This window comes from Bos mutus, chromosome 10 (genome assembly GCF_027580195.1).
Source record: "Bos mutus isolate GX-2022 chromosome 10, NWIPB_WYAK_1.1, whole genome shotgun sequence".
Lineage (NCBI taxonomy): Eukaryota > Metazoa > Chordata > Mammalia > Artiodactyla > Bovidae > Bos > Bos mutus.
Window position 1 is genome coordinate 97,803,060 of NC_091626.1, and position 25,332 is coordinate 97,828,391.

The 25,332-nt window shown below is 46.1% G+C and overlaps 1 long non-coding RNA gene across 2 annotated transcripts in view; it reads left to right on the plus strand.

The window, feature by feature from the left end:
* Positions 1-71: 71 nt before the first annotated feature.
* LOC138989454 (uncharacterized) overlaps positions 72-25,332 on the plus strand; it is a 30,509-nt gene continuing 5,248 nt past the window's right edge. Inside the window, exons 1-2 of one of the 2 annotated variants that reach the window (XR_011465757.1) lie at positions 72-418; positions 1,902-2,219. This is a non-coding gene — a long non-coding RNA (uncharacterized lncRNA). The remainder of the gene's footprint in view (positions 419-1,901; positions 2,220-25,332) is intronic. The other variant, XR_011465758.1, reaches the window with a different exon arrangement.

The window sequence follows — 25,332 nt, forward strand, 5'->3', positions numbered from 1 at the left end:
GCAGCCATTCTTCACCCCCAAGTCATGACCGGGACGCCGGTGGGCGTGTGCTCCCTTCTTATCCCCTCTCTGGGAGCCGCGAAGCCGGAGCAGAGCTCCTGGAGGGTGGGGGCGTGAGAAGTGTTCGCAACGTGCCAAAGCGAGCGCAAACTCCACGGAGATTCCGGGCTTGGAAGGCTAGCTGTTGGATACTTCCTAGGGAGACTGCCTGTCTGGGGCGCTCAGGGTCTAGAAACTAGACTATGGCCTGGAAGTCCAGGGTCCTAGACCGGATTCAGTGGTTGATTTCGCGTGGGGACGTCCAACAGATCACTGCCCTCTGTGGACCTCGGTTTCCCCCATCTGTCAGCCGAGGTCTTCCCACTGGGTGAGCAGAGACCTCCCAGCGCGCGTGTTCCTGAGAGGAGGCTATCCAAAGGTCAGGATCACGACCTCTGCAAGTGAAGGCTTAAAAACCCATCCGCTTCCACCCCGTGACCTGCACCGGCGATAGCGGGGTGCGCCGGCTTCTCCCCTTGTGGGCCTCCCTGGACTCTGGGAACCCTGACGCACACGACGGTGGCGGGGTGGGGGTTGGGCGCGGTGAGGGTGCTGCGCCTGGGTCTTAGGACCGTGACCCATGGGAGGCGATGGCTAGGGAGGATCAGCCGGCCCAGAAAAATGGCGAAAGTACGGGTCACCTGTTGTGTGCAGGGCGTGGCGGGGTGGGGGGTGGGCAGGACTGCGGAGACCCAAGACACCCTCCCTGCTCCTCCCCATTCCACAAAGTGGTGGCCTGAACCAGGAGCAAAATCAAGGAACTTGACCAAAATACCAAAATGAGACAGCTGGGGTGACGGTACATGCTTTGAGACTCTTCCCTTTGCCCCTCCACCAGCAGTTAGAGTGAAAAAGTAAATGCAGCTTCCTGGGCCCCCTGGCAGACAGATTCAGCTTCCTTAGGCTGTGATTGCTGCTTGTTGTTTCTCAATGTCCCCAGGGCTGGGACTGAAAAGGCCTTGGAGAATCCCGAGGTACTCAGTGGTTTATCATCTGTTCCTTAGAGTTGCCCCTGGTGTCTGAATCCTGGGGCCCCTAGATCCAGGAGCAACCTCTTGCTGCCTCCAGTGTCAGAAACCGGGGGTGATCAGAAATGGGAAGGGTCAATGGACTTCAAGAAAGCTGGTTAAAGGACTTGTCTGGTGGTCCAGTGAATAAGACCCTTCCCTTCCGATACAGGGAACATGGTTCAATCCCTGGTCAGGAAATTAAGATCCCACATGCCATGTGATCCTGCCAAAATAAATAAAGGCTAGTTAAGAGGGAATGCTTTTAAGATCTTGAGGCAAGAAGTATTGAATGCAGGAGGAGAAAGGGACGACAGAGGATGAGATGGTTGGATGGCATCACTGACTCAATGGATATGAGTTTGAGTAAACTCCCGGAGCTGGTGATGGACAAGAAGGCCTGGCGTGCTGCAGTCCATGGGGTTGCAATGAGTGAGACACGACTGAGAGACTGGACTGAACTGAACTGAGGCAAGAAGACTCTAAGCTGGTGGATAACACCAGGGACCAATAATTGCAATCTATTCATTGTTTTGGTGGGGAAACCCAGCCTCAGAGAATCATTTCCTCAAGTCACACAGCTAATAATTTGAACTGAATTCTTGCTTCTCCAGACACTTAGCTTTCATCAGGCATCTTGCCTCTTGTGCTAACGAAGTGGTTGTGGTTGTTTTAAAGTAGATGTGCAAGTTCTTTACCACTTTTCTCAGAAGACAGAGTCTAATTACCTTCTCATTAATGTGGGCAGGACGTAGTGACAGGCTTTTCATGGATAGAAGGTGGTGGAAGTGATGGGATGACGCCTGAAGCCTAGGTCATTAAAAGGTGACATATCCTCTGTCTCTCTCCTTAAAGGAGGCTGTCTCCTACTCTCTGAGGACGCCCACCCTGGGAGCCGAGCCGCCACGTTGTGAGGAAGCACAAGCCGCATGGCGGAGGTGACACGAGGTGACCTGGCGATACCTTCAGCTCAGCTCAGCTTGGCTCTCGGGCAACAGCTGGCCTCAGCCACTGGACGGGTGGTGAACTGAGCTGATTCTGGCCCCAGCATTTGAGTCTTCCAACCAAGGTCCCAGATGTGGAGCAGAGACAAGCCAACCTCACTGCGCCCTGTCTGAATTTCTCTCCCACAAAAACTTGGAGATAAGAAGTGATCATTAATGTTTTAAGCCAGTAAGTTTTGAGAAACTCTTGAGATTTTATTATTTATTACATTGAGATTTATTATTGAGATACTTTATTATTATACAGCATTAAGTAACAAATACTGTGGGTTTCCTGAAACGATAAATAGTAAAATAGATTGGGGGTATTTATTCAAACAGTAATACCTATCGAGCACCTTCTATGTGCCTGATTCTGTACTAGGGACTGGGGATACAGTGGTGAATAAGAGGGACATGGTCTTTGTCCTGGCAGGCCTGTGGTCTACCAGTGGAGGAGATGTTTAGGCACGATTCCAGTAGAGTGCTTTGCTAGATGCTTTAATGCATGGTACAGGAGTGCTTACCCCAAACAACTTTCTGGTCAGGTGGGTTGTTGGGGAAAGAAGAAATGAGTTGGCCACAAGGCCAGCATGGTCTTGGCCAGAGACTTTTCTGTAGTGTATTCTTAGAAGTTGTGAGGGATGGGTGTCAGGCAAGGAGGGTGGGGCATGCAAGTAAGTTAGAAAATGGCCAAACTGGAAAAAGATGTATCTAACGCTCTCTCATTTTAGCTGAAAGCCCAGAAAGGACTAGTGTCTTGCCTGGTGTCACACAGCTTGTGAACTGGGCCCAGATAATGTGTCTTGCCTCAAATCCTCTCATGATTCCCCTATACCAATGCCCAGAGAGCAATACTACTAACCAACACTTGAGTAACTCATTATTTGGCTCAAAGCTCTATGAACGTTGTCTGTCTTCACAAAAATGCTGGAAGAGGTTCAGTTCAGTTCAGTTCAGTCGCTCAGTCGTGTCCAGCTCTTTCCAGGTGAATCACAGCACACCAGGCCTCCCTGTCCATCACCAACTCCCAGAGTTCACCCAAACTCATGTGCATCGAGTTGGTGATGCCAGCCAGCCATCTCATCCTCTGTCATCCTCTTCTCCTCCTGCCCTCAATCTTTCCCAGCATCAGGGTCTTTTCCAATGAGTCAGCTCTTCACATCAGGTGGCCAAAGTATTGGAGTTTCAGCCTCAGCATCAGTCCTTCCAATGAACACCCAGGACTGATCTCCTTTAGGATGGACTGGTTGGATCTCCTTGCAATCCAAGGGACTCTCAAGAGTCTTCTCCAACACCACAGCTCAAAAGCATCAATTCTTCGGCACTCAGCTTTGTTCACAGTCCAACTCTCACATCCATACATGACTATGGAAAAACCATAGCCTTGACTAGACGAACCTTTGTTGGCAAAGTAATGTCTCTGCTTTTTAATGTACAATCTAGGTTGGTCATAACTTTCCTTCCAAGGAGTAAGAGTCTTAATTTCATGGCTGCAATCACCATCTGCAGTGATTTTGGAGCCCCCCAAAATAAGTCTGATGCTGTTTCCACTGTTTCCCCATCTATTTGCCATGAAGTGATGGGACTGGATGCCATGATCTTAGTTTGCTGAATGTTGAGCTTTAAGCCAACTTTTTCACTCTCTTCTTTCACTTTCATCAAGAGGCTTTTTAGTTCCTCTTCACTTTCTGCTATAAGGGTGGTGTCATCTGCATATCTGAGGTTATTGATATTTCTCCCGGCAATCTTTATTCCAGCTTGTGCTTCCTCCAGCCCAGTGTTTCTTATGATGTACTCTGCATATAAGTTAAACAAGCAGGGTGGCAATATACAGCCTTGACGTACTCATTTTCCTATTTGGAACCAGTCTGTTGTTCCATGTCCAGTTCTAACTGTTGCTTCCTGACCTGCATATAGGTTTTTCAAGAGGCAGGTCAAGTGGTCTGGTATTCCCATCTCTTTCAGAATTTTCCAGTTTATTGTGATCCACACAGTCAACGGCTTTGGCATAGTCAATAAAGCAGAAATAGAAGAGGTTAGGACAAGTTAATTCCCATTTTACGGATGAAGAAAGGATGCACGGTGAAGCTAGGCAACCTAAGTACTTAGTTCAGGAGCTGGCACATCAGTGACTTTGATGATGACAAGGATGATGGTGATAATGATGCCTAGCTCACATCATGTATCACTGTTGTGATCATCACACTCCAGACTAATGTTCTGAAAACTAATACACAGATGCCTAGCTCACATCATATATCACTGTGGTGAAACTCTGGACTAATGTTTTGGAAACCGATACACAGTGTCTTTATAGCAACACCAAAACTGATATTAATTTGCTCCAACTCATTTTCTGTTCTTGTGACACTGAAGCTAGAGTAAAATTGCTGGAGAGGAGAATCTGGTTGACGTAGCTTGTGTCTTGGGCTCACCCCTTGGTGGGAGGAGGCCAGGGCAACTTCATTAGCTGTCCCCAAAAGACTGCAGATGGTGGTGGAAGAGGGGCTGCCTTAAATAAAAATGGGATCCTGTCAGTAAAAGAAGGACATGGAAGTACACCATTGTAGATGTGTTTATTAAGGATACTCTATGTTTGCACTGTCCAATATGGTAGCCAGAGTCATGTGACTATTTGAATTTAATTAACATTAGATAAAATTTAAAACTCAATTCTTCAGTCACACTGACCGCATTTCAAGGACTCAGTAGCCACCTCCCATTTACAGTTACTGTTCTGAGCAGCACAGATTATAGAACATTTCCACCATTGCTGAAATTTCTATTAGACAGTACTGCTTTGGGATTATTACTTGGAATCCAGCTCTTTCTGCTCTTCTTTTATTCCATACATTGTGAATATGGAAATAGCCAAAAAGGCGAGTCAGACTCTTCATTCATTTATTCAGCAAACGCATACTAAGTGTCCACTCTGAATCATACATTATTTTAGGCTCCAGGATGCCTGGAAGGGATCATGGAGATATTTGGTCTAATGGATCTCACATGAGAATCATCTGGGGAGTTCTTTAGAGTACTGATACCCTGCCCTTCCCTGGTGGCTCAGGTGGTAAATAATCTGCATGCAATTCAGGAGAACTGGGTTTGACCTCTGAGTTACGAAGATCCCCTGGAGAAGGGAATGGCAACCCACTCCAGTATTCTTGCCTGGAGAATTTCATGGACAGTGGAACCAGGTAGGCTATGGTCCATAGGGTCGCAAAGACATGACTGAGACACACACACACACACACACACACACACACACACACACACACACATGCACACCACACCCTTCCCAGCAGAGATTCTGGTGAAATTGGGATGGGGCATGCACACCCATAGGTTGGAACAGCTCCCTGACTGATTCTAATGTGTAACTGGGCTTGAGAACCACTGCAATCTGGTCTGACTGGTGACGTGAGTTGCTTTAGATAACCTGAAAACCTGAGTCAGCGTGGGTCTGACCTCCATCCTGGGCTTCTTACAACAGAATCAGAGTTCTCCCTGCATTTGGCATCTGTCTGAATCAAATGCACAGTTCTCAGAGAAGAATGAGTCTGCTCTTCTTTAGTCCAAAAGGAATCCAGTTCACTTCCGATAGAGTGCCAACAGAACTCTGGTTTTAAAATGCTTCTGTTTTAAGTTGTTTGAGTAGTTTTTTTGCCTGGAGCTGTGTTACTCAGCCAAGTTGGTGAAAAACCTATATAAAGATAGCACCCTTTCCTGAGCCTCTACTATAGGTCTGCTCATTAATCCCCAGGACGTTCGGAAGGTAGGTTTGCTAATATCAGTTTATAGATGAGCAAACAAAGATGCAAAAAGATTGAGAATTATAACTCATCTGACTTGGTACAGTTGGGATTCCAATCCCAGAGTTGGTACTCTTTCTCCTTCGCCACCTGAGACTACCCCGTAGTTGAGAGTGCAGGGTGACTGGCAGACAGTGGTGCCCTGCTCTGGATCTGCGTGGAAAAGGAAGCTTTGTGCAGGTGAGATGCAGTCCTTTGTGGGTCAGGGGAAGCGCCAAAGCTGATGTGACCCAGACAGTGAGCTCAGAGAGGGTCCTGGGAGCCTGGAAGGAAGAAAATTCAGAGATAAAACAGGGGAGGGGATTTGGATTGGAGTTCTCCTTTTCGCGGATGGTTGTGCCTGGATTCCTTTTATTAAGGAAATTAAAGGGATTTGGAGAAAGCAGCTAAGAGCAGTGTTGTACCTGGAGCAGTTAGTGCTTAAACACCTAGAAATTATGGTGTATGTTTGGTGTGGTGGTTGGTTTAGTCACTAAGTCATGTCCAACTCTTGTGACCCCATGAACTGTTGCCTGCCAGCCTCCTCTGTCCATGGAATTCTCCAGGCAAGAATACTGGAGTGGGTTGCCATTTCCTTCTCCAGGAGATCTTCCTGATCCAAGAATCGAACCCAGGTCTCCTGCATTGCAGGCAGATTTTTTTTTCCGGACAGAGCTAAGAGAGAAGCCCATGTTTGGTGCGAGCATTAGCTATTCTTGGCCTGGATTCCTGGGGGCTGGCAGAGTGTCTGTGTCACCGTGTATCTTTGCAGTCTGAGACCCTGCCTGATACTTCCTGGGCAGCCTGGCCTGGCCTCGGGGGGCTGCGAAGGGGCAGGACTATTGTGCTTATTCCAGAGAACTTTAACAGTGAGGGAGGGAGATCGCGTGCCCCTGCCATTCTCTGGGGCCACCTATTTAAGATCCAGACCGTGGAGAGTAGCAAGGGCTGGACTCAGAATGGATCGAGGTTCGTGTGCATGGCATTCAGCAGGTCTACGTGGGAGTGAAGCCACGACTGGCCATAGAAAGAGCAAAGGATATCACAGCCAGAAGGACCCTGCTCGTCCAGGTTTCATTTCAGAGTTGGGAAACTGAGGCTCAGAGAGGTGACGAGACTTGCTGAAAACTGCACAGCCTGTTATTGGCAGGGACCACAGTGGCATCGTCTCCCTTCTCGTCCAATATGCCTTCCCTGATGTCTTTTTTTAAAAATTATTTTTGGCTGTGCTGGGTCTTTGTTGCTGCCCGGGCTTTTCTCTGTCTGTGGTGAGGGAGAGAGACTCTCTGGTTGCAGTGCATGGGCTTCTCATTGCAGTGGCTTCTCCTGTTGTTGGGCACGGGTTCTAGGGTGCATGGGCTCAGTAGCCATGGCATGTGGGCTCAGAAGCTGAGGCTCTCGAGCACAGGCTCAGCAGTTGTGGCACATGGACTTAGTTGCTCTGAGGCATATGGGATCTTCCCGGACCAGGAATTGAACCTGTGTCTCCTGCATTGGCAGGTGGATTCTGTACTGCTGAGCCACCAGGGAAGCCTCTCTTGATGTCTTCGGTATCAGGGAAGAAGCCAGCAGTAGATGAGCCCTTGACAGCTTTACAGTGCAAAGGGATAGAGTTGGGCTTCTCACACTTGTTCCACAATGTGGCCGAGCTGGGTGTATCTGTAGGTAGATGTGGACGAGTGTGTGTTTAGGAAGGCTCTGTTCAATCTGGAGGACGGAGTGGTGGCCTCTCCCACTTTCCAAGCAAATCATACTTATCCAGACTTGCTTCCCTCCTTTGTTAGGAAATTGGCGTTTCCTTTGACTTTGTTCTCCTCGTCCTGTGGCCTGGAGGTGTTTGGCTACTGGCAGGTTATCGAGTTGGTCAGCTGGGTGGGAATGGCTGGATGGTGGCAGCTGCTCCCAAGCACTAGCCAAGGCTCTGGCTGTAACAGAAAGAATCAAAGTTCAACCTCCCTGCTCACTGGAAGGACCCAAGACTTGGTGGCAACAAGAAGCAGATCCTGTTCTGAAATAGTGGTGCATCCTAAGGACTAAGCAAAACCATTTATGGGTTGTCGGACTATAGGTCCATGAGGAGGGTTAGGCTTATTTCTTGAGCCCTGGCTTTCAGGCAAGATTTCACTTTAGTCCAACCATTTCTGAGCACCTGCTTTGTGCATGGCATAGCCTAAGATGCTATAGGTGATGTAAAGATATGTAAGACATTACTGTGGCCCTCTGGGTTGTGTCTAGGAAGACGAGACCCTATAACTTGCTGAGCACTTACCACGTGCCAGGTGCTGTCTACAGAGTTCTATATCATCTTTACCATGACCTTGCAAATTAGGATTCCAAGTTCCATTGTCAGATGAGGAGATGGCCTCAGAGAAGCTAAAGGACTGTTTCTGGGGCCTCGCCAGCAGGTGACTGAGAGCCAGGTTTCAGAGGCTGTGTCCTTTCTACTATCCCAGGAGGCCACCAGCTAACCACAACACCTGGCAGAGTCAGGCCAGTGCCCCGACACAGGCTCAAACGAGGTGTTTGGAGAGCATTGAGGAGGGAGAGATGCTCTCTAATCCAGGCAGTGTTGCTTGGTTTTAGGCACTGCTGGTGGTCGGGGCTGCACGGTTCTTGATTGTGATGAGCTGTCCCTGTGCGTTGTGAGATGTTCACAACATCCAAGGCCTCTACCCGCTAGAAGCCAGAAGCAAGTCCCCACTTGTGACAGTCACTCCCATTGGCAACCTCTGGTTTTAGGTAAGCAGAGCCCTTCTAGCTGGGCCTAGGAGAATCTCATTGATAAGACAAGGGTTTGGGTGATAAATAAAGGATGGGAAAAGAATCATTTGATTAGTGTGTTCCTGCTTGACAAAGAACGTCCACTCAGATTTTCCAGTTTGGCCTTCCCACTGGCCCTGTGACTCGCTCTTGTCACATACAAAGCAAAGGACAGTCACATGAGTTGCCCCAGGACCTCAGTGCCAGCTGTGGGCTTCTCCTGGATGGAGCAGGTCCTCTATAGCCAGCTCCTTCCTGGCCTCAGTTAGTTCAGCCTGCACTTATTGCCCAGTTTTTAACCTATGGCCCCTACTCTCCTTCCAGGGAACTTTTAGGAAATTTATTTCATCATCAACCCCCCACCCCATACCCAGCTAATGCCACCACCGAGTACAAACACCTGCACTTATTGTGTTAAGGGCTTTGTAGTCATCACCGGCACCCCTTGAGGAAAGTGTTCTTATCATCAGCATTCTGAGGCTAGAAGAGGCGAAGCAGCATGTCCGAGTTCACACCTCTGCTAAGCGGCAGGACTTGGGCCGTGGTCGTGAGAAGTAGCCGGAATGCCCTTCCCACCCCATCCATCGTGCAGAGGAAGAGGAGGCCGTGTTTCTGGTGGATCTCCCCCCCGCCTGCCCCGTGAAGGGCAGTTATCAGGCTTGTGTGGCATTCGGCTGTCAGGGAGGGCTTCCTATGAACAGGGCAGAGCGCCTAGTTGGGCTGCAAGACAAATGGGTGGCATATGTGCCCCAGATCAGCAGCGCACAATGGGCTTGTTATCTCGCCTCTGCCAGCAATGAAATAACAGTCTATTATTATTGCAGGAGGCAGAGAATAAATAAACACATTTGGGGCTGGGTTCTGAGATCATTTTTCCCTTCATGCTGATCCCTTCTCTTTGGGATCGTGACCCCTTTGGGACCATTAGATCCAAAACTTGAGGGTTTTAGTCCCACAGAGTCAGACCAGCAGGTGCTGGTAGGTCCAAAATTATTCCTCGCAAGGAATCTTGAATTTTATGTTATGTCCAGCTCCATCTCTTCTTGGTGCTGCAGGGAGACAGAAGGTGAGTGATGGGACAGTTGAGGCATCCCTGGAGATGCGAGAAAAGAGTATCCTGGCCTGTTCTCACAGGCAGAGCTATGTTTGAGACCACATAGACTGTCAAGTTCCAAGGTTTCATGGCCTCTTGCCCCTCTCTGCCTGATACCAGGAAGTGAAGATCCTAGGAGTGGGCCTTTCCTGGTGGCCCAAAGGTTAAAACTGTGCTGCTAATGCAGGGGTTCGATCCCTGGACAGGGAACTAAGATCTCATATGCTGCTCGTCCAAAAGATTAAGAGAGTGACCCTTGACCTTCTCAAGGGTGAGAGTTGGTTACTAAGCCCCTGAGCCTCCTTGCTCCACAGGGGGGTAATTTTAGGCACATTTTATATAATCTCCACAAGGGGCCCCCAGGACTGAGCCTCAGCTGCTCACAGTTTTACCCCTCTCATTAACAAACCACGACTTTTCTCCTTTCCTGTCACTTCCCCATTTGCTCACCAATGCCTCAAGCGATCACTTCCTCAATAAGCAACCTGATTGGACTAAAGGAGCATCTTGGTAGCATTTGGTAGAAGTGCAAAAGCAGTGTCAGAGTGTGCATCAGAATCTGGGGACTCCTAATGGAATGAATGGCTGGGCCCCACCCGCAGAATTTCTGCTTTAGCAGGTCTGGACGAGATCTGAGAACCTGCATCGTTAACAAGTTCCCAGGTGCTGCTGTGGCTGGTCCAGAGCTTCACTTTGAGAATCATGTGCTAAAGCATACTTTTCAAAAAGATAAAAACAGCTGTCATACATGTATAAAATGACTATGTGTTAAAGATTTATTTGTTATATAATGAGAGAACTAGGAAGTTGTTAAAACCAGTTAGAGGGAAAATTTGAACAGAATTATATAAACAGTCGGAGAAGGCGATGGCACCCCACTCCAGTACTCTTGCCTGGAAAATCCCATGGACGGAGGAGCCACGTAGTGAGCAACTTCACTTTCACTTTTCACTTTCACGTATTGGAGAAGGAAAGGGCAACCCACTCCAGTGTTCTTGCCTGGAGAATCCCAAGGACCAGGGAGCCTGGTGGGCTGCCGTCTATGGGGTCACACAGAGTCGGACACGACTGAAGTGACTTAGCAGCAGCAGCAGCATATAATCAGTAATATTGAGATGAATTTGCCAATGGATGTAAAACTACTTAATATAGAGCAATGAACTGGAATGGGGTTCAGTTCAGTCAGTTCTGTCACTCAGTCGTGTTCGACTCTTTGCGACCCCACGAATTACAGCATGTCAGGCCTCCCTGTCCATCACTAACTCCCGGAGTTCACCCAAACTCTTGTCCATCGAGTTGGTGATGCCATCCAGCCATCTCATCCTCTGTCGTCCCCTTCTCCTCCTGCCCCCAATCCCTCCCAGCATCAGAATCTTTTCCAATGAGTCAACTCTTCGCATAGGTGGCCAAAGTATTGGAGTTTCAGCTTTAGCATCATTCCTTCCAAAGAAATCCCAGGGCTGATCTCCTTTAGAATGGGGTTAGTTTTTCTAAAAACTAGTGTGTCTCTATAGGAGAAATTAATTTTCACTTTCATGGCTAAGAAACATTTGCATTACTTTCAGTTTTTCTACAACTAAACGTCTATCCTTACAGGGTTGTAAACTAGCTAAGACCATAGAAGGACAACCATAAGCCTGCATCTTTGTGGAATCTGACAATCTCCAGAGAGCCCCTGGATCATTTGGAGGGCTTGTGGAAACACAGCTTGCCGGGGCCACCCCCAGAGTTTCTGCCAGGGTTGAGGAGATTTGGAGCTCTGACTTCTTAAAAAGACTTCCAGCCGATCTTCCCGTTCTTTGCCCCACCTTCACCCTCACTTCCAGAGATTTCTGGCGCCTGATGTTTGGGGCAGGCTATGATCCTTCTTTCCCTAGCACTATGTAAGTATTTAACTTTCTCTACTGGCTAAGCTGTCAGCTCTTTGGCCATTTGCTTTCCGGTGTCCAACGTTTTGTTGCTGTCACTTCCTCTCCTGTTGCTCTGTCATCGTGAGTTTCTGATTCCCTCCTTTAAAAATCCACATCCCTTTGTTGCCATTTTTGTAGAGTTTCAGAAGGAAGTGGCACCCACGGAATCCATCGTCTTGCCTCATGAGCCCCGTCACAGCACTCTGAAACGTGCTGTGGCCTGATTATCACTGTGCCTGTTTTAAAAGTGAGGGAAGAGACACAGAATTTACTTGACCATGAATCGACTTTTTCAGATCCCATTCCATTCCAGGCTTTTTCCACAAGAAAGATCATTCTAGCATGTTCTGGTGTTCCAAGGTCCTTTCACAGCGTGTCTCTCATTGGCTCCTCATTACAGTCCAGTGAGACAAGCAAAGCAGATATGAGAGTCTCCTTTTTATGACTGTGAAGACTGAGCTCTGAAAGCGGAAGGACTTGCCCAAGATCATACAGCTTAATGTGCTTTAAGCCTACTATTTCCAAGTTCAAGTTCCCAAGGTCAGTGTCCTTCCTCCTGATGACTCTCAGTTCAGTTCAGTTGCTCAGTCATGTCTGACTCTTTGCAACCTTATGGACTACAGCACGCCAGGCTTCTCTGTCCATCACCAACTTCCGGAGCTTACTCAAACTCATGTCCATTGAGTCGGTAATGCCATCCAACCATCTCATCCTCTGTCATCCCCTTCTCCTCCCGCCTTCAATCTTTTCCAGCATCAGGGTCTTTTCCAGTGAGTCAGTTCTTTGCATCAGGTGGCCAAAGTATTGGAGTTTCAGCTTCAACATCAATCCTTCCAATGAATATTCAGGACTGATATCCTTTAGGATGGACTGGTTGGATCTCCTTGCAGTCCATGGGACTGTCAACAGCCTTCTCCAACACCACAGTTCAAAAGTATCAATTCTTCGGCACTCAGCCTGATGACTCTAGGGCCGCTTTAAAGAGATTTTTATATAATAAAACATCTGTGTGTGTGTGTGTGTGTGTTGTGTGTGTGTGTTTGTCTGTGTTAGTCGCTCAGTTGTATTAGACTCTTTGCAACCCCATGGACTATAACCCACCAGGCTCCTCTATCCATGGGATTCTCCAGGCAAGAGTACTGGAGCAGGTAGCCATTGCCTTCTCCAGGAGATCTTCCAGGAATCAACCTGGCACTCCACACTGCAGGCAAACTCTTTACCATCTGAGCCACCCGAGAAGCCCTATCCAGTTACTCTACATATATTTGCTGAATGCCTGCTGTGCACCTGCCGCTCTGGGTGCTGGGCTTCTAAGGAAACGAGATGACCGGGAGTAGCAGATACTGCTGGTGCTACCCACACCCATGTCTCTCATCTCAGAGGTCACCTGCAGACAGCTCCTGCATGTGCTCATGGCCTCCTGCCTCTCTGCCTGAGCTATCAGGGAGTGAGGATCTTAGGAGTGACCCTCGAATGATCAAGGGTGGGAGTCGGTGGATAAGCCTCTGAGCTTCCTTGCTCCACATGGGATACTTTTAGGCACATTTTATACAGTCTCTATGAGGGACCTCTAGGACTGAGCCTCAGTTGCCCACAGTTTTATTACACTCCCCCCAGCCCATTAACACACCATGGCTTCCTCTTTTCCTATCACTTCCCCATTTGCTCATATATGCCTTCTGGGATCACTTCCTCAATAAGTGACCTGCTCTCAAATCCTTATCTTAGGGTCTGCTTTTGGGTGGTGAGGGGTGGGGGAGCCACACGAAGATCCTGGGCTTCTAAAATCCAATTCCCTGCCCTTTTCCTCCCACCCTGAGGACACAGTCACCTCTCCCCTCAATGGTATAAGCTGCAGGAAGGAACGGACAGTGCTATTCATTCTGTATCTCGGGTGCTTAAAAAACTGCTTGGTACACGGCGCATGCTCAAAAAAATATTTGTTGATTCCATGAATAATGAGTATTGTTACACTGATCATAAGAGAGAGGAGTCCGAGAGACTCTCATGGAATGATGTAGGAGTAAAAAAGCAACAACGTCTGCCTCGTTTTTGTGTTTTAGAAGTACTGTTAATATCCTGAAGATTTCATTTTTGGCCATTGTCTCCCCCAGACCAGCGGAAAGAGGAAGGAGGTGGGAACCTGAGCTGTGGTCTGTGGCAGGCAGTGCTTGCCAGGAGAGGGAGGGTGCCTGTGAGGCTGGCCTTGGAGAAGCGGCTGTGAGTCACTAGCTCAGACTCAGAGGCAGCTGAAAGTGAGGCCATTAGCACCGCCGGGGACTGTTCCCGGGAAGAAGCCAGCTCTGACCTTAGTGTGTTCTGTGCAGGGGAATTCTTGTGACACTGGAGCGGGGAAGAGAAGCTGAAGCAGAGCCTCAGCTCGCACTGAGCGCTAGTCTACACTAACTCTCAGCAGTAGTTTCAGGAGCTTGTAGGTTGGATGACATCTTGTATTAAGTGTCTTAAGTCCCTGAGTTTTGATCGAAGGATGTGCTTTTTGAGTTCTTTTTCCTTCTGAGGCCATCTGGTGGCTATTGGGGAAAATTCAATCTCAGACTGAGAAGCTGGTTTTTTTTTTCAATGAGAGTTTATTCCAGACCAGTAATTCTCTTCTTGGCCTCTGATGTCCGCCCCCCCCCTTTTTTTTTTTGGCTGTTCTTGATTCTATAGTCTCAGCATCTTGGTTAATCAATAGCTACTGGGAAAGATGCCTTACGGGCGTGTAGAATCCTGGCTTTCCAAAATGATGTGTCCTGTAGTGTTGGTGAGAAAGAATATCTCAGATTTGCTTTAAGTTTCGTATTTTGCAAACTTTCCCCAGACATTATTTCCTTTAATTAGTATCTCTAATATTTGCCCACTACAATTGCCTAAAACATCACCTATTGCCTCTGTCACTTGACAAAACATACCTAAGACCTGTTCACTAGAAGCAGCATATCATTGAAACAAATTCAAGAAAACCTAAACAAATCAAAAACTAGATCATTTTCATAGCTTGGAAGACATAATACCATGAAGATGTCAGTTCTATCCAAATTCATCTTTAGATTTAGTGCAATCCCAATCAAAATACTGGCAGATTTTATTTTGTGGAAATGGACAGGCTGATTGTAAAAGTCATATGGAAATTCAAACAGCTGAGAAGAGTTAAGATCATTTGGAAGAAGAAAAAGAAAGCTGGGAGACGTATGCCAGCAAGATCAAGATGTATTAATATTATAAATCTGGAGTACTCAGGACAGTGGGGTATTCCCACTTCTACTCCATTTTGTTTTAAGGTTTCCTTGTTTGTGTGATTCTGAAGCCTGGGATGGAGAGTGTAGGAGGCATAGAGGTCCCAGTGTACATCTCTGCTTTCTTTCAGTTGTCTAAACCAGGCTAGGGCAAACCTTACTATAGGGTTTATGCAAGAACCATTACTGGTGACTCAGGGCTCTACTGGAGATTCAGGCAATCCATATTTCCCCCTGGAGTAAAGCACCCCTTTGTTTAAAACTCTGTGATGATTTCCCATTGGATTAAGGACAGTCTCAGCTCCTTAACTGGAGTTAAATAATCCTTCTGGCCCCTGCCTGCCTTTCCAGCCTGACTTTTTTCTACCCTCACCAACCCTTTTGGACGCCTTCAGTTCCTTAGCGACTCACAGACTCCAGTCCTGGGTTCTGGCATTAGTAAGTACATCTTTTGCTTGGTGTGTTCCTCTTTCTCCTGATCCTCTGCCTCCCTGTTTGGCCCACCCTTACTGGCCTCCCATGCTTAGGTTTAGACTTTCATTCCTTGGGGAGGGTGGATCCTGGCCTCCTTAGATTGGGCACAGTCCCCTTGTCACATGCACAAGGCACCCATTGCTTCTCCCTCTTTAAAGCACTCTGCACCCTGGTTCAGTGTCTCTCCTTCCAGCAATGTGACAACAGGAATGTATCAGTCTTGTTCACCACCTGTTCACATGTTTCCGGTTTCTAGAACAGTGCCTGGCACAGAGGAGATGCTTAATCAATATCTGTCAAACACAGGAATGAATACATGGATGCATAAATTAAAAAAACAAGTGAAGCTGCCTGCAATGCGGGAGACAGGGGTTTGATCCCTGTGTTGAAAAGATCCCCTGGAGAAAGGAATGGCTGCCCACTCCAGTATCCTTGCCCGGAGAATTCCATGGACGGAGGAGGCTTGCGGGCTACAGTCCATGGGGTAACAAAGAGTCAGACACTGACTGAGTGACTTAACACTGTCACTTCTTTCATAAATTAAAACCTCATACTTGAAAGGCTGACTTTGTACAATCAAACCTCTTAAGTCTCGACAAACTTCACAGTTGGGCAAAGACCAGCAGCTGACGACACACTGGTGCCACGAATGAAACCAGAAGTGCTGCTTCGGGCCTTTCCCCCGTTGCCAGAGTCTGCCCTCTCGTCTAAATGCTTGTCGGACCGGGCCAGAGAGTGGCTGGAACATAGCTGAGCATCTCCACCCCTGGAGCAGTAAAGCCAGTGTGGGCTCGCTGTGTCATCTTTGTGTGTGGAGTACAGAGTGTGGACCCGTTCACTCTGGTAGGCAGGAGAGAGACTTTGTTCTGAGAATCAGAGGTTTTGTCTTGTGGTGAGTTATAGCAGGAAGCCATGTGATGGGCGAGACCAGGCCATGTGCATCACGTAATGTCCCTGGAAGGCACTGCCTCTCGGGCTGCGTTTGCTGTTTTATGTGTTGGCATTGCATAAAATAAGCCACGTGTTTATGTTTACCAATTTATTTGTTCACATAGTTCTTCATTATGATGAAAGAATAAGTCTTCAGTATGACAAATTTAGAAAATGCATTCAGACAAAAAGAAGGAAATAAAAATCAAGTAATTCCATATCGAATAGTTCTGGGAAGCATACAGCCTAGGGCCTGAAAATGTTTTCATTTCAATTTCTCTTAAAATAAGAAGAAAAAAATGAACATATAACAATGAATCTAGCATGGATTCTATTCATCTTTATACTGGTGCCATCAAAAATATAATTTTCAGGGCTTCCCTGGTAGTCCAGTGGTTAAGAATCCGCCTGCGAATGCAAGGGACACAGGTTCCATCCCCAGTCTGGGGGGATCCCACATGATGAGTCTGAGACACCAAAGCTTCAAGTCTGCTCAAGAGTCCTTTGCCCCAGATGTGGCATAGACACAGTGGAGATCTAAAGGAACATGCAACAGAGACATTGGGGCAACCAAGCCGGTGCCCACAACTCCTGAAGCCCTCACTCTAGCGCCCATGAGTCGCTACTGAAGCCTTTTCTCTCGAGACCTTGAGAGAAGCCGCCTCAATGAGAAGCCCACGCACTGCAACTAGAGAGCAGCCCTCGCTCGCTGCAACTAGACAAAGCCCATCTGTAGCAAAAAAGACCCAGCACAGCCAAAAGTAAATAAATAGCTAAATAAAGTAACATTATCATTAACAAATACATATAATTTTCAACATTTTTTTGGTGAAGGAAGACATCCATGAAAGCAAGATTTCCTAAGGCCCACAAATGTCATGAGGTGATGCTGGTAGAAATAATCACTTTTAATATTTTGTTGTTAGCTCCCAGTGCACCCGTATCCTGTTTATGCAACACATGTTTACACAGATGTATATTTATATTGATTTTACAAAAATTTTAAAAAATACATTTACTCAGATTTATATATATTAACAACAATGTATTGTTGTTTAACATGCCTTTCCACATTATCAAATGCTCTTCTAAATTGTTTTTCTTAAATTCAAATAAGTATTTAACTATAGAAATAACACTTTGAACATCCTTCTTCATGCCTGCATAGTATTCCAATGAGTGGAACCTATTTTTGTTGTTCCCAGGCTTTTGCTATCATAAATGACAGTAAGATAATCATTCTCACAGCAAAATCATTGAATCTATCCATGATTATTTCCTTGGAGCGAATTCCTACATGTATCATTTTGAACTTCATACACTATATATATATTAACAATGGATAAATCCGAGTGCAACTTGGATCTTCTTTGACAACTGCTGTAAGACACCCCAGGGCTTTGTCTTCCCTGTGGTGATGCTGCAGCAGCCTCTCCTTGCTTTAGGATGGACATGTGTGAGTATGTGATCATGGGAGCCTGGGGAACCCCTGTGTCCTGAGGTCCCCTCTCAGTGTGCGATGGTAACTCAGCAACTATTAGTCAAATGAACCAGTGGATGAATGTATACTTGGTGTGAATGTCAGTTCACAAACTCAGATAGTCAAGAACATTAAATTCTTTGTATTAAGTCAACTTGGGTTTATCCCATGTGTTGAACTGCTGAGAAGTTAAATTTCAGTGATTACTGAGTCTCCCCCGCAGCACCTGTCTTTTCCAGTTAGATCTTGAAACCTTAAGCTCCAAAACCTCATCTGAAATACTCTGCTTGTCCTGTGTCCCACTGGCTACTCTGAGACCCCGGTGTCTGTCTTGTATGTTCCTTTAGATCCTCGCTGTGTCTATGCCACATTTGGGGCAAAGGACTCTTGAGGAGACTTGAAGCTTTGGTGTCTGGGGCTCAGCACCCCTAGGTATACCAGTTAGCCGTCCATCCCTTCAGGTCTTGCTGGAAAGAGATGCAAGGCTCTACACTGCAAACTGGAAGATTCTCTCTTGGTACTCTTACTATGAGGACATACCTCTTCACTACATTTTCTTAGTTCTTATCTCTCTCTTCTTCAACCTTTCCACCCCCCAAAAAGCAAAGGAGGCATTGATTTACAGCTCTCTTGCTTTCTGTGCTGCAAAATCCAGAAGGTAAGCAATTTCAAAGGGCCTGACTTCTGGCTTGAAATCAGAGGAAAGACAAATACAGTGGAGAGCAAACCCAAGCTAGAATCTGCTGTAGATGGAATCATGAAATGTTGATGTTAACAGCGATACCTTAAAAAAAGAGACTCCTTGTTATAGTCATGCAGTTGCCTTTGGGACAGGCTCAGAAGTGCTCATCTCAGCACTGGAGAAGTGGGAACTCTGATGTCATTTAAGTAACTTCTGCATTTTGATAGTAAGAACAAATCCCACAGATGCATACTTGAGCAAAAAAAGGTGTTTTTTCTTGTTCACATTTTTTGATCCCCCCCTCACCCCCATTTTGGGATTGATGTTCTCCTATGCAAAGCAGACCTGTATTCTTGCAGAGTTCCCTTGGCATTGAGTTATGTGGGAGTGAGACGGTGGGAAACTGTATGATTTTGAGAGGAAGTTGGCTTTTGTGAAGGCTTTGTTTGGAGTGTGCCATAACTGCACCTGCATTTCTTGGAGTGTCTTACAAAGAAACTTCCTTTTGAGAGTCAAAATGTTTCAACTGAAGTTGTTTTCAACCAGAGGGAAATGTTTGAGAGCTCAGCCTTTGTTAGCTCAAGAGCATTGTTTTATCTGTGGTGACTGAAACAGTAATTTCCTATGGGAAGCCTTTGCCATTGAAACAGACTTTGATTTTAGAAGCAAATGTTTTGACTTTAAAGGTGGCATCCAAGAGTTACAGCTTCTTCTAATAGCTCCCAGCCATTTATTGTAGTGCTGTTGTAGTAAGATTCTTGGGCTTGAACAAGGAAACCTGCTCGGCTAATGTTGAGAGTGTTGAGAGGTGGTGTGGTTCAGCAGTGGGGAGCAGACCCCTTACAGCCTGGCTGGGGGGTTTTCAGTCCTCACTGTGCCGCTTCCAAGCTGGAATCTTGGGCAAGTGATGTAATTGTTCTGGATCTCAGTTTTTGCATCTATAAAAGGGGGGTGATGATAGTATGCACTTCCCAAGATTGGTGTAATTACTAAAGAATTAATGTAATAAAAAGCCCTTCAGTCAGTTCAGTCAGTTTAGTCGCTCAGTCGTGTCTGACTCTGCGACCCCATGAATCACAGCACGCCAGGCCTCCCTGTCCATCACCAACTCCCGGAGTTCACTCAGACTCATGTCTATCGAGTCAGTGATGCCATCCGGCCATCTCATCCTCTGTCCTCCCCTCCTCCTCCTGCCCCCAATCTCTCCCAGCATCAGGGTCTTTTCAAATGAGTCAGCTCTTCGCATCAGGTGGCCAAAGTATTGGAGTTTCAGCTTCAGCATCAGTCCTTCCAATGAACACCCAGGACTGATCTCCTTTAGGATGGACTGGTCGGATCTCCTTGCAGTCCAAGGGACTCTCAAGAGTCTTCTCCAACACCACAGTTCAAAAGCATCAATTCTTCGGTGCTCAGCTTTCTTCACAGTCCAACTTTCACATCCATACATGACCACTGGAAAAACCATAGCCTTGACTAGACGAACCTTTGTTGGCAAAGTAATGTCTCTGCTTTTGAATATGCTATCTAGGTTGGTCATAACTTTCCTTCCAAGGAGTAAGCCTCTTTTAATTTCATGGCTGCAGTCACCATCTGCAGTGATTTTGGAGCCCAGAAAAATAAAGTCTGACACTGTTTCCACTGTTTCCCCATCTATTTCCCATGAAGTGATGGGACCGGATGCCATGATCTTCGTTTTCTGAATGTTGAGATTTAAGCCAACTTTTTCACTCTCTTCTTTCACTTTCATCAAGAGGCTTTTTAGTTCCTCTTCACTTTCTGCCATAAGGGTGGTGTCATCTAGAGAAATCTAATAAGGGCCATAGCTTTAGTATTGTATCCATATTAATTTCCTGGTTTTGATTGTACTGTGACTACATAGGGTACTATTATTGAAGCAAGCTGAGCACAGGGTACACAGGAAGTCTTTAGTATTTCTATGTGAATCTAAATCTATTTCAGAGTAAGAAGAAAGAGCACCTGGAGGGGGCCTTCCCAGGTGGTCCAGGAGTTAAGACTTCGCCGTCCAATGCAGGGGGTGCGGGTTCAGTCCCTTGTTGGGGAACCAAGATCCCACTTGCCTGGAGGCCAAAAAAGCAAAATATGAAACAGAAGCAATATTGTAACAGATTCAATAACAACTTTAAAAAATGGTCCACATAAAAATATCTTTTCAAAAAAAGCACTTAGAGGCACTATATTTGATTGTGTGATTCTTTGAATAAGGTTTGTCTTTGACATGAGGCTGTAAGTTCTCTGAAGTTACGGCCCATGACTGCCCATCCCCCAGCACCTAGCCCAGTGCCTGGCCCATAGAAGGCCTTCAGTAAATATTTGAATGAATACAGAAGTTGAGATGCTGAAGGGGCTGGCCAGTAAGTGCCTAAACAACCAAAGAGAGACAAACCACTTCCTGTATCTGGGGAGTGGGAGGAAAGAGGCAAGAGGGCCATGCACTGATTTTTAGCGGAGCCTTCAACACACACTCATGCTCATACACATACACACTGCAAATTGGAAAAGTAGTTTGAGCCCATGGGGAAGGGGATATTTCCCCCCCTACTCTTCTTGAGTTCTTTGGGCTGGTCAAATAATTAAATTGACACAAAGCAGATGAGCAGGAGAAAGGAAAAAAAGGCAACTTAATTTGTATGCGTGGAGGTTTCATAGAAATAGGGCCCCTGGAATGACTAAAGCAGACTGTGTTTATATCATTTTTCGACAAGGAAATAATTTTTTTGTGAAGATTAAACAAGGGGCCTTGTGCTTGGGATAGCAGACCAATGAAGAAGTGACAAAAATTGTTTATACTGTTTTCTTAGCCTTGAATTCCTTAACTCTGGTGATAAGGAAACTTTCTATGCTCCTGGCATAGGGAGGATACTTTCCCATGGGAGATTTATTTCCTCCTTTCAGGGGGGAAAGAGAGGGTGTTGTAGTGTTTCTTTTTATATTATTTTTCCCCCCACTGGCTGTTTCCTAGGTAACTTTAATTCAAAATAATCACTGCGTCATAGCTTGAGGCAGACTGCTCTGAGTCCCAGCAAGTCCAATGCCAGAATTGATAGTACGCAGGGCAATGGCATACCATCAGGACCGCCAGGTGATTCCTACAGTCAAGTAATGCAGCGGGCGTTCCTCAGAGCTGCAGGTGACCACAGGAACGTGGGATGGACCAATATTATCCAAATCCTGGGTGGCTCGGTTTGGCAAATAAATGTAGATATTGTAGGGGAGGCATAACTTTATCTCTACCCTTTTAGGGTCTCTGCTGGCCCCGAGAATTAAACTGACATAAGACAGAAGCACAAGCTGGAATCAAGATTGCAGGAGAAATATCAGTAACCTCAGATATGCAAGTGACACCACCCTTATGGCAGAAAGTGAAGAACTAAAGAGCCTCTCGATGAAAGTGAAATAGGAGAGTGAAAAAGCTGGCTTAAAGCTCAACATTCAGAAAACTAAGATCATGGCATCCAGTCCCATCACTTCATGTCAGATAGATGGGGAAACAATGGAAACAGTGAGAGATTTTATTTTTTTGGGCTCCAAAATCACTGCAGATGGTGATTGCAGCCATGAAATTAAAAGACGTTTGCTCCTTGAAAGAAAAGCTATGACTAACATAGACAGTATTAAAAAGCAGAGACATTACTTTGCCGACAAAGGTCCATCTAGTCAAAGCCATGGTTTTTTCAGTAGTCATGTATGGATGTGAGAGTTGGACTATAAAGAAAGCTGAGTGCCGAAGAATTGATGCTTTTGAACTGTGGTGTTGAAGAAGACTCTTGAGAGTCCCTTGGACTGCAAGGAGATCCAGCCAGTCCATCCTAAAGGAAATCAGTCCTGAATATTCATTGGAAGGACTGATGCTAAAGCTGAAGCTCCAATCCTTTGGCCACCTGATGCGAAGAACTGATTCACTGGAAAAGACCCTGATGGTGGGAAAGATTGAAGGCGGAAGGAGAAGGGGATGACAGAGGATGAGATGGTTGGATGGCATCACCGACTCAATGGACATGAGTTTGGGTAAATTCTGGGAGTTGGTGATGGACAGGGAGGCCTGGTGTGCTGCAGTCCATGCGGTCACAAAGAGTTGGACATGACTGAGCAACTGAACTGAACTGACCGAAGACAGATTGATAGGAGAAAAGTATACAGATTTTCCAGAGGACAAAGACGACCCCCCAAGAAACCAATAGGCCACAGTGCTCATACGCTAGGTTGAACAAAGAATAGCAATTGTGGAAAAATTGCTAAAGTTCAGTCACTCAGTCGTGTCCGACTCTTTGCGATCCCATGAATTGCAGCACTAGTGAGACTAAAGGGAGATGAGAGTAATCTTAACAAGGTCTGTTTTTGTACAGATTTCTCTCTGCCTTGACTTCCCATCTCTGGTGGTTCTTTCCTCCTGTTATCAGGAGCGTTAACTGAGTCAAGTCATATGGCTTGCAGCACAACAGGCCAATAAATCAAGAGACGAGCTGTTGGGGCAAGGAGTAGTGACTTTATTTGGAAAGCCAGCAAGACTGAGAAGATGGAGGACGAGGGTCCCAAAGAACTTGTCTTACCTGAGTTAGAATTCAGGCTTCTTTTATAAGAAGAAAGTGGAGGGAAGGGGGAGGTGGCTGATCGTTGCAAACTTTTGGTTCCGGAATCCTTTGTTCTTGCAATGTCCATGTAGGTCTGGTCACAAAGTTCCTATAAACCTCCAATGAGACAAATGTTATTCTCTGTTCTGCAACATTTTTTTTTTTTTAAATCTCTATGTGAATGGAAAAGTGTTACACCTTTAAAGGTCAGAGCCTTGAGAATGGGCCATCCTGTGTATTTCAGGCTACAGACAACATTCTTTTGCAAAAGGTGTAGAGCCAGCATGACTCAGCACAGACAACAGAGCACACAGGTGAGAGCTAAAGGGGTAGAACCGGTGTGGAGGCAAGGTCACTCTTCTCTGTTACAGGAGGGGTCTTTCACACGGGAGTATTAATTCCTGCCTTCAGCGGGGAAAGGAAAGGTCAGAATGACATTCTTGCATCTGCTATTCTTTAGCTAAAAATAGCCCTTATGCCAACGTGTCATTTCAAAAAAATTTTTTTTTGGCCATGCCACTTGGCCCATGGGACCTTAGTTCCCTTCAGTTCAGTTCAGTCGCTCAGTCGTGTCTGACTCTTTGTGACCCCATGAATCGCAGCACGCCAGGCCTCCCTATGCATCACAAACTCCTGGAGTTTGCTCAAACTCACGTCCATCAAGTTGGTGATGCCATCCAGCCGGTGATGCCATCCAGCCATCTCATCCTCTGTCGTCCCCTTCTCCTCCTGCCCCCAATCCCTCCCAGCATCAGAGTCTTTTCCAATGAGTCAACTCTTCGCATGAGGTGGCCAAAGTATTGGAGTTTCAGCTTTAGCATCGGTCCTTCCAATGAATATTCAGGACTGATTTCCTTTAGGATGGACTTGCTGGATCTCCTTGCAGTCCAAGGGACTCTCAAGAGTCTTCTCCAACACCACAGTTCAAAAGCATCAATTCTCCGGCGCTCAGCTTTCTTCACAGTCCAACTCTCACATCCATACATGACCACTGGAAAAACCATAGCCTTGACTAGACGGACCTTTGTTGGCAAAGTAATGTCTCTGCTTTTGAATATGCTATCTAGGTTGGTCATAACTTTCCTTCCAAGGAGTAAGCGTCTTTTAATTTCATGGCTGCAATCACCATCTGCAGTGATTTTGGAGCCCCCCAAAATAAAGTCTGACACTGTTTCCACTGTTTCCCCATCTATTTCCCATGAAGTGATGGGACCAGATGCCATGATCTTACCAGGGATGAACCCCATCCCCCCTGCAGTGGAAGTGCAGAGCCTGAACCACTGGACCGCCAAGGAAGTCCCCAAAGTGGCATGTTTTGAGATGACACATTCTGCCACCTTCATCATCTTTTCCTGTATTCAAATGCTAAATGCAATCACAGTTACTTTAATGCTGTTCTAGTCTAAGGAGTGATGGAATGCTATTTTGCTAGAATATCCTGGGAATCAGGGAAAGAGGGTCAAGCTCAAGAATTACGCTCTGCCACTGGCAGCATCAGAGTCACACCAAGTGAGTGATAAGCCCACCAGGATATCACAGAGTTCAAACTGATAGCACTATTTATGATTTGAAAGTATGTTAGAAATTGAAATCTCCTTTGATGTATTTGTGCCTCTAAGAAATACAAAGGGTTTTGGTGAGAATTAGGTTTCTATATTACAGAGTGTTAAATCAGACTTTTCAAACAATTCCTAGGCAAAACTTACAGAATCCAAAAGCATTTCCTAGATGTTATTCACAATGCCTGAATTACAAAGAGTTTTATTTAGGGTTATTTCCCATAATTCCAAATACTTGCAATCTAGTGTTTTCCTTTGATATACACCCTACCACTGGGGAGGGTAAGATATGTAACGAATACTCTATAGTTCATAGAACTGGACAGAACCACTTCAGAACCTGTCTATGAAACCAAATATAATCCCTTGTCCCTGTTTTGTAAATTAAAAGACTTCAGTCTCCCAGGCCTCCCATGAGTCTCAAAAGGTTGGTTCAAGAGTTAATGACTAGGAAATGTGAAGATGTAGAAACAAAGAATAACTCTTGGGCTGGGAAACTTGTAACACTTTAGACTATAAATCTGTCACACAGCAGAATCACCGAATACCCAGTTCCCTGGAAGATAAAGGCTTGACATACATTCCTAAGTTGTTTTTACAGTAAGCAGATTCCCTACCACGTGAAAACTGGTGACCACAAGCACATGGACCCTAGGCCAGTTGAAACCAAAAGGTTGATGATACTTGAAACCACTTCCGTGCCAACCAAGCCGAGAACTGTTCATGAGCTGATTGCGAGCCTGCGACCCCTCCCTCACATTGCCTTTAAAATACCTCCCCTGAAAGTCATTGGGAA